Source organism: Lissotriton helveticus, chromosome 6 (assembly GCF_964261635.1).
Source record: "Lissotriton helveticus chromosome 6, aLisHel1.1, whole genome shotgun sequence".
Lineage (NCBI taxonomy): Eukaryota > Metazoa > Chordata > Amphibia > Caudata > Salamandridae > Lissotriton > Lissotriton helveticus.
Genome location: NC_136067.1, coordinates 1,088,318,218 through 1,088,330,851, shown reverse-complemented (window position 1 = coordinate 1,088,330,851; position 12,634 = coordinate 1,088,318,218).

Below are 12,634 nucleotides of genomic sequence, written 5' to 3'. Positions count from 1 at the left end.
TCAGTCAAGAATCTTTATTCAATTTAGTTAAAAAAATGCAAAGAGATAAAAACATTAATATACAAATAAAAACTATTTACAATATCATACAAATCAGTGCGTACAATGTAAGTCTTTATATAAAGAGAGTGAATTAATTCATTTTATGCAAAGTTAAAAAATTAAAAAACTCATTCAGGGGGGCCCATTACTATGTTACATTTTTTGATTCTAGCTGCCGCCACCAGGAAATTTGCCATGCAAAATGTAATATGAATGTTGTTCAGTGATTGAAGGTAGAGCAGGGCTGGTCTCACCTGCGTGAAGCCAGCCTCCTTTAAAACATGCAACAGATATTTTTTCGTAGGCTCTAAAAAAAACCTACAAAACATAACAAAATGCATGGTATCTTGAACAGAAAACTTATCACAACAGGGGGGGGGCTAATTCTGGTTTTTCCCAAGTTTTGAAGTTACCCAAATAAAAATGTAACAAATTAAACCTAAACTTGGTCAGGAGAAACCTGTGAAATGGCTTTGTAACAAAACCAAGGTAAGGTGCTAGTGCAATGGAATTTACAAGCAGATAGTGCTTCCTCACTGCCGGTTTCTGCAGTCCCCTTTCCTCACGCCCCACTCTTGCCCTACTCATGAACTGCTTCTTGATTGTAACTACATCCTGTTTCTTAATATCCAGAGGGGATGTGAAGAGTTCCGGGCGTCCCAGGTCTGAAAAAGACATCATCAGGTAGGCCAACCATGGCACCCTTTTAAAATGGTCCAAAGACATGACATCAGTCATAATCTTATGATTAAGAGACAGTTCTTCATTGAGCCACGTCCTTAGCCAAAAGATCAAGGGTGCCATGTTCAGTCTATCAGTGACGAAATCCAGGCCCACCTACATGTGTATGGAAAAAGTCGGTGTGGACTGTGGGACAGACTGTGGGACAGACAAAAGGGAACGTAAAAATCTGTTCTCCGCCTTCTGTATCGGTTCGAGGTTTACATAACCCCAAAGGGGTGAACCATATAATGCCAATGCAACAGATTTACTATTATAAATTTTTAAAAGGGCTTCCATCGACCTAGCGCCCAACCTATTTGCAAATCCCATGAGGGCTGCTGATGATCTGGCCAGCCTCTTAGCTCTAACCTGGGGTCCCCAAGAGCCCCTTTGATCAAAAAGGACCCCCAAATAGGGAAAAGTCGAGACTCTGGTGACTACCTCACCTTTGCATTCAAAGGTTTTAGATATCCCCTTAATTCTTTGGCGCCCAACAACCATTGTGTGTGATTTATTTGTGTTTATTTTTAAATCCAGGTGGTCCATAAATGTGCCAAAAGCATCCAGAAGGCGTTGAAGACAGACACCAGTGTGGGCTATCAGCACCGCATCGTCCGCGTACAGGAGAGCGGGGATCTTAGCTGTTCCTGCACGCGGAACGTCTCCCTCCACGTCCTCCAGATAGGCGCCCAAGCCATTAATGTAAATAGTGAAGAGCAGCGGGGCCAATATACAACCCTGCCTGACCCCGCGCATGGAATTAAAATGGGTCGTACACCTTCCCTCATTGGTAACCCGCACTGCAGCAAATAGCTCTTGATGAAGTGATGCCATATACCTAACCAGTGCCTCATCTATCCCCATCCCCAGGAGAGTGGTCCACAACTTAGAACTGTTCACCAAGTCGAAGGCCGAGGAGAGGTCCATAAATGCTAGGAATAAAGACCCCTCCTTGGCCACCGTGTATTTCGAGATCAACAGATGTAAGTTGGAGCATTGCTCTACCGTTCCTCTCCTCTCCCTAAACCCATATTGAATGTCGGCCAGCCCCCCGCAGCTCTCCACACTATCCCTCAACTTGACCAGAAGGACTCTGCCTAAGATCTTAACTGCAGAGTCCAAGAGGGATATGGGCCTGTAGCACCCGGGGTCATCTCGCTGGCCCTTCTTAAAAATGGGGACGATGGTCGAAGTTACCCAGGTGGTTGGTGGAGCGTTGCCATTAACGGCGGTGAAAACATTGGCCAGGACTCCCGCCCATAACTTGGGTGAGTGTATGTAGAAGTCGGCTGGCACCCCATCAGGGCCAGGTGCCTTGTTCTTGGTGGTGGACAGGATAGCTTTCTCGACCTCTGCCCTCTTGAAACAAATAGGGGGTGCATCCGGTACCGCCAGGGGACATACTTGACAGTCCGTCTCATTGTCTCTATACACTGTTCTAAAATGAGCCAACCATTTGTCGTCAAGGATAACACAATCCATGGCGACATTGGCTGAATCAGAGAAGAAGGGCTGGTTGATTATGTCCTAAAATTGTCTGCTGTACCGCAGGACGGCCGTGGAAAGAAGATTCTCCCAGGCTTTGTGCTTGATATTGTCCTGCCTGGTCTTGACTGCTCGCTTGTATTCCTTCCTCAATATGGCAATGTCAGCCCTCGGCCTAGGCATTATCTTCAAGGCTGCCATTAAGGATTTATGTGCTTTTGAACAAGTGGCGTCAAACCAGCGCTGCTTGTTACAAGCTCCCTTCCTAGTTTTTACCAATAAGTCCCGCGAGACCTGACCAAAAATTGCTTGGAAGGCCCCTATAATTTCGCTGTCTGAGGCGTTTGGATTTTGGCATGTCACCACATGGGCCTCGATCTTCGGAAAAACTTCCGCATAGAAATTTTACGGGGCCACCTTCGCCCATTTGAGCCTTCTACCCTGATCGGCTGTGCGCAATATATGACCTGGTTTTATTAACCGCGGCATAGGCCCCCTAAAATCTCCCCAAGCAACCTCAAGTATGACAGGGTTATGGTCACTGTAGAGAGAGGGGACTGTACGATAGGAGCTGACCCTGTTTAAGATACCTGGTGTTACAAATATGTAGTCGATGATTGTTCCAGGGTCAGTCCCCTTAAAAGTAGCTGTTCTTGACCCCCCCTCCGTAGACAGTGGTTCAAAAAGATTACAATTAGCCAAAAGATCTTCCAGCTCCTCGCTTGGTGTAGTATGCTCAAAGTGAGGTCCTTCAGGTCCTTCTCCCCCTCTTCATGAGCCACCCAAATGCCTCCTCGCGCTCCACTTAAGTTAGAAACCCACTCCTCTGAAACATCTTAATTCACCATCTACTTGTGAATACACACACAACACTGCACACTGTACATAGGAAACACACGCTCACCACACTACACTAGCTACTAGCCAGGCGGTGCATTGCGATCTCAGTAATTATTATCATTCATATACACTACTGCTCCCTGTCTCCCAACCCGCAAATATCCGACATTCACATAAACGCGACAGTTGGTAAAACAGACTTGGAAAGGTCCCCAACTCACGCTTTGGGTTGTTGATATCTCCACAGTAGAATCCGGCCCGGCAGTCGAATGGCATAAGGCCCACTGGGGCAACATGACAAGCATTAACTCGGGGACCTCGCAACGTTCACATACATAGAAACCAACATACAGCGGTAAAATAGTAAATGCCACACGATTACCCTAATTATGAAATAGTTGAGCCTAAAACACTATGGCTATACTCGAGCCACCTTCCACATATAACAACACAGCAGTTGAACTGATATATGTCTCACGGCCCGGCAGTCACATGGCATAAGGCCCACCGGGGCAACTAGTGAAGTAAGAACTTGAGGTCCCTGCAACATTCTCATACAAAAGAAACCCACATACAGAGGGAAAATACCAAATGCCACACGAGTACCCTTAGTTTGGAAATATTGAGTCAGAACACAAAGGTTATACTCCAGTTATCTGGCTCTTACGAGGTTCTACATACAGTAACACAACAAACGAACAGATCCATGACTCACCGCATTTCCGTGCTGTTACAGAATGCGCGCGCAAGCCAGTGTCTTTATACCGCGTACACAAGATATTTTGTCTATGTCAATTGTTACATGCACATGCAGCTAACACCACGAGAACCCGAGCAAAAGCTACAAGAGAGAGGAATCCTATTTGGATCATACAGTTACAAAGCATTGATAAATGCATGTGATCATAAAAGGCACTCGCAAGTATTTTAAATGCATTTCAAAGTATGTCTTCGTTTACATGAACGTAATATAATGACAATGACTTGCAATTTTAAAACACAAACTTTTCGATGTCTATCACCACCTCACCTGTTGCCCCGGTAACGCACCTGGCCTCTCTGTGGTTCCACTGTACTGCTATAAAAATGCTCATTCACTTTGGTGAACTCAGATGTAGTGAACAAGTTGGACTTGTCCGCCGAAACGCGTCTGGTCGTTTTGGACTAAACATAATCTTTGATCATTATCCCACAGAGTCAGTGCCTGCTTTATAACTGTAAAACCAGGATTGGAACCACACACACACACATATATATATATATATATATATATATATATATATATATATATATATATATATATATATATATTCCAAATTATTGCACTCTGCAATTGAAGAAACTCACGCATCGTATGTTTCCTCCTTTTAATTGGCAGGGCAGCAGCAACAGAACCGCATGTTCCTTTGAGCAAAGTTCACCATAAGTGCCTACGCGTTTTGGAAATGTTCTCCCTTAATCATGGCATGGTGCTTGTAGGTGGGAGATGAAAGCAACAGAGTCTTTATGCGACGTTGCATGTGTGGTAAGTCCCGCCCGAATGGATATATGCTTTACAGTTATATGCAGTTGTTGCACTTTCCCATTAGCAGCAGATCGCCATGAACATGTATTAACCCTTCTTAGGAATTCACTTGCTCCATTATCTCCTCAGCCTCGAAAGCAACGTAAACCCATGTGCATTCCTTCCCCCAAGGTATTCACGATCCAAGCTATCCTTATATATCACAAATGACAGAAACGTATATGCAGGCTGTTCAGAGGTATTCCACTTTCCTGCTAATAAATTAGCATAAACCACGACATTCCTAAATATCGCATACCCCGTACAGTTGTAATTGTCGAGCAATCACAGGTTTTGACTATACCTCATGACCCAACCCCTTAGCCACTTAGACTACAACAGCCAATGCTACCCTTTATACCCACTGATGACACTTTGTGGAAGGAAACAGTTATTTGATTGCGTCCATCCAGATTAGGCCATCAAGGCAACCAGTGGTACCTTCACGAGTGCGGGATCACCATTGCTCCCATTATTAAAAGGCTGTGACACTGTGACACTAGAAGCTAGGGTTCTTCCAATTTGGCAAAATGATTCCCCCCAGGTGGAGGTGTGAGCCACTGTTGCTCCAGAAAGCCACACAAGGCACGACAAGACACCTTGGATCCAGTCATGATGTTACCAGCAACAGAGTATCTTGTGGCTTGGGACTGGAGATAAGGAGCCGGAAACCTAGGATTGAGCCCCCGATGTCAGTCACTGTCGTCCTCCCAATCTGGAAGTCGGAGCCAGTCCAGGCTTCTGGCTTGGGTCCCATGGAATCTACAAACGTCCGCTAACACCCTTTGGATCCCGCACGCTACTAAGTGCGAGCAGCACAGGCTTTCAGTTGCAAGTGCAGGTCCCTCAGACTTCCTCAGCTTCCCCAGCACTCCTCAAACTCCTCATGTTAAGGCTGCTACGGTGGGCCACTGATCTTTATGAGAACACTCCCCTGCACAGTGTGATTACAGCATACATCAGAACTGTCCTTGTCCAACTGCAATAATCTCCACCAGTTTCCCCCTCACCCTGCACGGTCCTTTACAATCTTGTGGAAATGGGGAGATCCTTTCTGTTCCTGGGGTCTCATGAACAGGAGGCCAGCCAACCGGCCCTTGAAGATTGGTCAGGGAGCCGGGCAAGGTAATTGGCAATTAGATGCAGGCCAGCAACATCCAGGCAAAACCACCAAGTGATTGTCCCCTTCCTGGAGCACAATAAGATGCCGACCACCACAAGTCTGTGGCTAATCCAGTTTCAGGACCACATGCCCCAATGGTTCCTCTTGTCGATGTTCCAGCTTCGAACCACCGTAGTATGGTTCAATCCCGAAAGCATCTCTAAACTCCAGAGGCTGAAGCCCCAGTAGTTATACCCACAATGGCCTTTGAAGATGAGACCAGTTCAAAAGGCCACCTTTGAAATGCACAGGCCTCCTTTAAATGTAGTCCTATCTTCCATCCTAGCCCGGGAAGCTTGATAAATATCTTTAGGAGGGCCAGGACCCTGACCCTTGCAATGCAGGTGCCAATTCCACCCCTCTTTCCTGCCCCAGGAAGCCCCATCGGAGTCAGAGGTCTGCAGTTTCCATTGAGTTCCCCTAGTTTATGGCCATCTACCAGAAATGCACCGATGAAGCTGTCCCCCCAGCACCCAGATGTGGATTGGAGATAGGCTGAAAGGCACACAGAGAGCCACGAGCATTGAAATGCCCAATTTCCCAAAGTAGCATTTCCACATTATTAATGTTAAATCCGCTCTCACTACCAGGAGAGGATTTGCCATTACTAATCCATCAATATCAAACACCATACTGCTACTTTTCTCCAAGCAAGAGCTACAGCTCAATAGCCTGTCCATATATCCCCCATTTTGATCATTGCGAAATGCAGGCCTCAAAGTACTGAACACACTATCTGTGCGATCTACTACTAGGTCATGTAGCATACACGTGCACAAAGCCTACCCCTTCCCTACACAGGGAGTACTAGGTACAGGGAGGACACAGATGTAGCGCGAGACATGCAGAATATTTGCAAGTAGCTTTTAAATGCCAGGCTGAGAAACAGTAACCTGCACACACAGCCCCCACCATGGCATACCAGTAGTATGATTGAAGAGCTACCTCCGTGGATGGCACAACCAGTGCTGATGGCCCACGGAGTAGCATTTGAGTTACATGCCCTTGGGATGTGTCTTACCACTGGACAAGGGATTTACAGCTAACTCAAATTGGCCAAACATGTACACACGAATCACCAGTATGCATTTGACAAGCACAGCGCTTTGACACCGAAGGGCAGTGTCAAAGCATGCAACTTCCTAAGCCAGCAAAAAAGGTCCATACAGGAGGTCGGACCCCACAAAGTCAGGGGTGACCATGCCAAAGGATGCAAGGTCTAAAGCAGGGTGTTAAATGTAATACATTAATTCTAATGTGATCTATGGGAGAGGTAGGCCTTCAGCAGTGAAAACTAACTTAAGAGCTTTTCACTATCAGAATATGTAAACCTTAAGAGTACATGTCCTACCCTTTAAATACATTGCACCCTGCCCTGTGGGCTGTTAGGGCCCACATTAGGGGTGACTTACATGTATTAGAAAGGCAGGTTTTAGCCGAATATAGCTGTTTACAACGAATCCGTTGGTCAAGCATTCCTTTACAACTCGGTCGTTACAAGGACCTCGTTGTTACCACGTGAACCATTCCATCGCAAGTCGTTTCCACAACTTGCTGTAAGGTGTGAGATGGACTTAGGAATAGTATTATTTACTATTCCTAATCCAGTTTGTGCACCAGCAGGAAAGGTGTTGGATTCTAAATCCAACTCCAGCATGCCCCCTACAGTAAGTAATTGAAACGACTTGCGATGTAAAGGCATGCATGGTAACAACACGGTCATTGTAACAACCGCATTGTAAAGGAACCATGTTGTGGAGACAGCGTTGTAAACGCTGTTTCCCTTTTTGGCCAGTCAAAACGTTTATTTTGCCAGGTCAAAATGACAGCTTACAAATGTACACAGGCTGCATTGCCAAGACTGAGACATGTTTAAAGGGCTCCTTAAGTGGGTGGCACCACCAATGCTGCAGGCTCACTAGTAGCATTTAATATACAGGCCCTGGGTACAGATAGTAACATTTCACTAGGGACTTATAAGTAAATTAAATATGTCAATTGTGGACAAACCAATGTTATCATGTTTTAAGGAGTGAACAGATGCACTTCAGCACTGCTTAGCAGTGGTAAATTGCACAGAATCCAAAGGTCAACAAAAACAAGACCAGAAAAATATGGAGGAGTAAGGGAAAACATTGCCCTAAGGCTAACAGGTCTAACAGTCTGCCTTATTTAAAGTGCCCCCCCCCCATACTGTGATGTTTTAGCTTGTATAAGTGATGCATACTGTGATTTCGGGTGTCATGACCCAGGAGGGGTCAAAAGTGATGTCAGAATGTCACCAAAGATTTTCTATCTGCTGATATATATATTTGTAAATTAATGCGTAGTATTTAGTAATCGGGTGTATGTTCCCAGTAAGGGAAATTGTGGACCTATTACATGAGCAGGCCTCCCATCCTGCACAAATAATTTCTTCCAACTACAAATCATTGTTTTCCGGTGCATGAGCCTAATTAGCTCAATGAAATAAAATTAAGACTACAGCACACATAATGCAGAAGGTTATCACATTAAAATTTCGGATTGTAAACAGGGTCTGTAACGTGTTGAAGAGAGATGGTCATCCTATTCTGATTAATTGTAGCCGTGGTGATAATGTAACATAAAATCCTTGATAAATGGAGAGCAAAAAACAAACTTGTACAGTTAGCACGCATACCGAGGCAGTGTTCCTAACTGTACAAATATGTAAATAGACTAAAATCTGCTTATTGAGATTTATAAAAATTAATTTCAATGTGAATTATACGTTTTCGTTATGGTAACTGAACATTAGCGACCGTCAGCATTAGTCATAATTTCTTCAGCAACTTGCATTTAGTATATTAGTGTGACAGCTCAGCAGTTTTTAGCACTTAAGTGGTTACAAGTATGTGCAAACACAGGCCACGAGTCTAAATATGATTAGCCTTTCAGCTTTTAGGTGAATAGATTTGCAGAATTCTTTCACTGCATCACTCTGACATCTAGTGGCCAATAAATAGTTGTCTACATGTTTTCAGTGAATATGAAACACTAATAATACAAGCATTTGCAATGCAATAGGTGTCGCAATTGGGGAGATTTAAGCCCCATTGGCATTGTAAATGACAATTCCATTTATTTGTGTTAAAAAACACCTGCAATAATAAAAGGCAGTCATTTAGAATACCAACAGATACCAATAGGTCAAAGTTTCTAAAATGCGAGCCATCTCTAATATTATAAGGTGGGCTTTTAATCTTTTACATGCAGAACCCGGCTCTCGAAGACATATTTTGAAATTAGCGACTTTCATTGAAGAATTGGTACTGCATACTTTCAATAGGAATCTCAAAGCAGCCCTAGAGGCTTCACAATGCACTATAGCACTTTTGCAGGCTTGGTCTCCAGCACACTTGAAGCTCTTTTTAAAACATATGATGCCGAGAATAAGCACTGTACCCAATTAAAACACTACAGAAAATATGTGGATAATATAGTATATAAAACTCCAGAGCACTACTTAAAATTTCAACTTGAACATAGAGTAAGGCGCTGTATCCTTCTACTGCGACTAGGAATTCTTCCATTAAAAGTTTACTCTTCCAGATGGAATTCCTCTGACTATTCATCAGGTATCTGTGACTTGTGCAACGGTGGAGTACAAGACCTCTGCCATGTACTCTTAACTTGCCCAAATCCGACCCTGTTACAAGCTTGGCAACGTTTCATAAAACCTATCTGCCTTAGATATAACGCTATTTTATCTCAAGATGTAATATCATGGTGCAAGTCTCCTCTGAATTAATTTATTTGCTATAACTTGTATAAGTTCTTAAAGAGTTTACTAAAGTTGTTTTAAAAAATGCTATAACTTTAATAACCACAAACTATGCATTTGCACTTGGTAAATTTAAATCACCATGCCTATAATGCATTTTAAAGAAAGTTTTAAAAGTATAAATACAATTTTTTTAAATGTTGTACTTGCATTTGTTGACCTCAGACGAGATCTGAATCAAATAAAAATGTTGACTTTTTTTAAAAATGCGAGACCTATTGCATTGCAAATGCTTGTTTTTTTTGTTCCCAAATATTGCTGCTTGCTGACCACTAGTAAATGCTTCGCAATGCCATTTGTAGTGCAAGCACTGGGGAAGTTAATAGCACAGAAGGTGGACATCTTGGAATGGTATTTTTCACTTAATTTACCTTTTTATCTGGTTGTTGTTGTAGTGATACAAGATGGCTATCTCATTGCATTTATACGGCCATGCATCTAGTTGCAGCGTGACTGCCATCTTTGAAAGGTAGAACATAATAAAGTATAACATATCATTCGAACATAACCTTTGCCAACGCTTGCACTGCAATAATACAAACACTGACAAAGACATGCCTGTGACTGCTGGGCGTCAGTCATCCATCTTCGCTATGTCCAGGTTGCGTCGAAGAGCCTTGATATATGGGAGCAAGAGAACGGGGGAAAACAATGGAGTTCCAGCCAAGAAAACAGAGGGAACAAAGGTGGAGGTCGAGTGAAAGGGGCTGCAAGAGAACATGTTGTATCAGGGAGTAAAGAGTGGCGGTCGATGGCAGGATGCAACAGAGTAGTGGAAAGGTGGGTGGGGTGACGGGGTGTCAGAAATGAGATTTCTGTTTGGCTAGGGCATGCGCCTAAGCCAGGCAAAAACCACCACTCTAGTCAGGGCAAGGGAGTTACACGCTGAAGATGGTAAATGGTCTAAATAGCGATTCCAAAATATCGAGTAACCTAAATATTGAGTCCAAAATATAGAATGGACAAACTATCGACTGGACAGAATATAGACATCCAAAATATCGTTTTGAAGGTAAGTAATGTAATATCGAATTAAAAAATAGACAGTCAAAATATCGAAGTATATAATATAGGTTATTAAAAATATCGACTTTTTAATAATATCCAATTTTTTAAAGTGTTTTGTATGTTAGTATATGTGTGAAAAGTGAATATTTATTTGTAATTTATTGTAAGTAATTAATTTTATGTTATTTACTTTTTGCCTAATTTAATTCTGTAGCGGGTTATGGGTTTATAGGGGAATAGGGTGGGATGTAATTTAATTATAATTAATTAAATATGTTAATTAATTAATTGGTATTTATTTTGAATAAATTGTTAATTAATTTTTTATTGATAATTAATTAATTGTTATTTGATAATTAATTTTTATACATTGATTAATTGATAATTATGTGAATAATATTATTTTATTTTTTGTAGCGGGTTGTGGGTTTATAGGGGAATAGGGTGGGAAGTAATTTATTTATAATTAATTAAACATGTTAATTAATTAATTGGTATATATTTTGAATAAATTGTTAATTAATTTTTAATTGGTAATTAATTAATTCTTAATTGCTAATTAAAATTTTAATTGATTAATTTATAATTATGTGATTTATATTAATTTGTTTTAACTAGAGTGGGGATAGTAAAATGTACTCCTATGCTATCCAACCCTTTCCCTACTGTTGCACTCTCTGGAGTGGGAATACTAATTTTTATCCCTACGCTATCCAACGCTTTCCCTACTGTTGCACTCACTGGAGTGGGAATAGTAATTATTACCCCTACGCTATCCAACGCTTTACCTACTGTTGCACTCTCTGGAGTGGGAATAGTAATTTTTACCGCTGCGCTATCCAACGCTTTCCCTACTGTTGCACTCACTGGAGTGGGAATAGTAATTTTTACCCGTACGCTATCCAAAGCTTTTCCTACTGTTGTACTCTCTGGAGTGGGAATAGTGATTTTTACCCCTACGCTATCCAACGCTTTCCCTACTGTTGCACTCTTTGGAGTAAGAATAGTAATTTTTACCACTACGATATCCAACGCTTTCTCTACTGTTGCACTCTTTGGAGTAGGAATAGTAATTTTTACCCCTACGCTATCCAACGCTTTCCCTACTGTTGCACTTCCAGGAGTGGGAATAGTAATTTATACACCCCCGCTATCCTTCGGTAATAATATTGTGTATTTTTTATTAATATTATGTTTATATATATATATGTTTTAACAGATATGATTGTATTTTTTTTATAAGTTAAATTAGTTATTTATTAATTTTAAGGTAATTTAAGTATGTTTAAGTATATTTTAGCTATTTATATTTAATATCTTTTTAATTTTACATTATTTTTAACAAATTAGATATTTTTACAATGTATATATATATATAAACGATATTTTGGATTCAATATTTTGGTACTTACCTGTTTGTAGATAGGAATTCGATATTTTGTCTGTCGATATTTTGGCTTGTCTATATTGTGTCCGTCGATATTTACTCAGTGATCCGCTGAAGATAACCCCTGCTCACCCCCTTGGTAGCTTGAGACAAGCTGTCAGGCTTATCCCAGAGGCAATGTGTAAAGAGTTTGCGCAACACACACACATTCAGCAGCGACACACTAGGAACACACCAAAAGAAACTCCACACAAGGTTATATAACAATAGCCTTTGTATTACTCATAAACACATTAGTACATAATCACAAATGTACACTGTGCCATATAGCACTTGGCAATACTTTACAAGGGATTATATACAGGACAGCGCCAATCGGGCCACTGTCAGAACCATCAGAATAGGTTAGTAACAACACAACCAGTAGCTACTGGTACGGGCACTTAGCACAACACCTTATGCATAAATCACATTAGATCAGGCCTAAACTACATTATGCAGTAATCACATTTAGGCATAAACACTGGGCATAAACACATGATGAAGTAGATTCATTCATTTATGCCTTCTGGTTCCGGTTCACGCTGCAGCACATCGTATCATCTCAAAACGAACAAG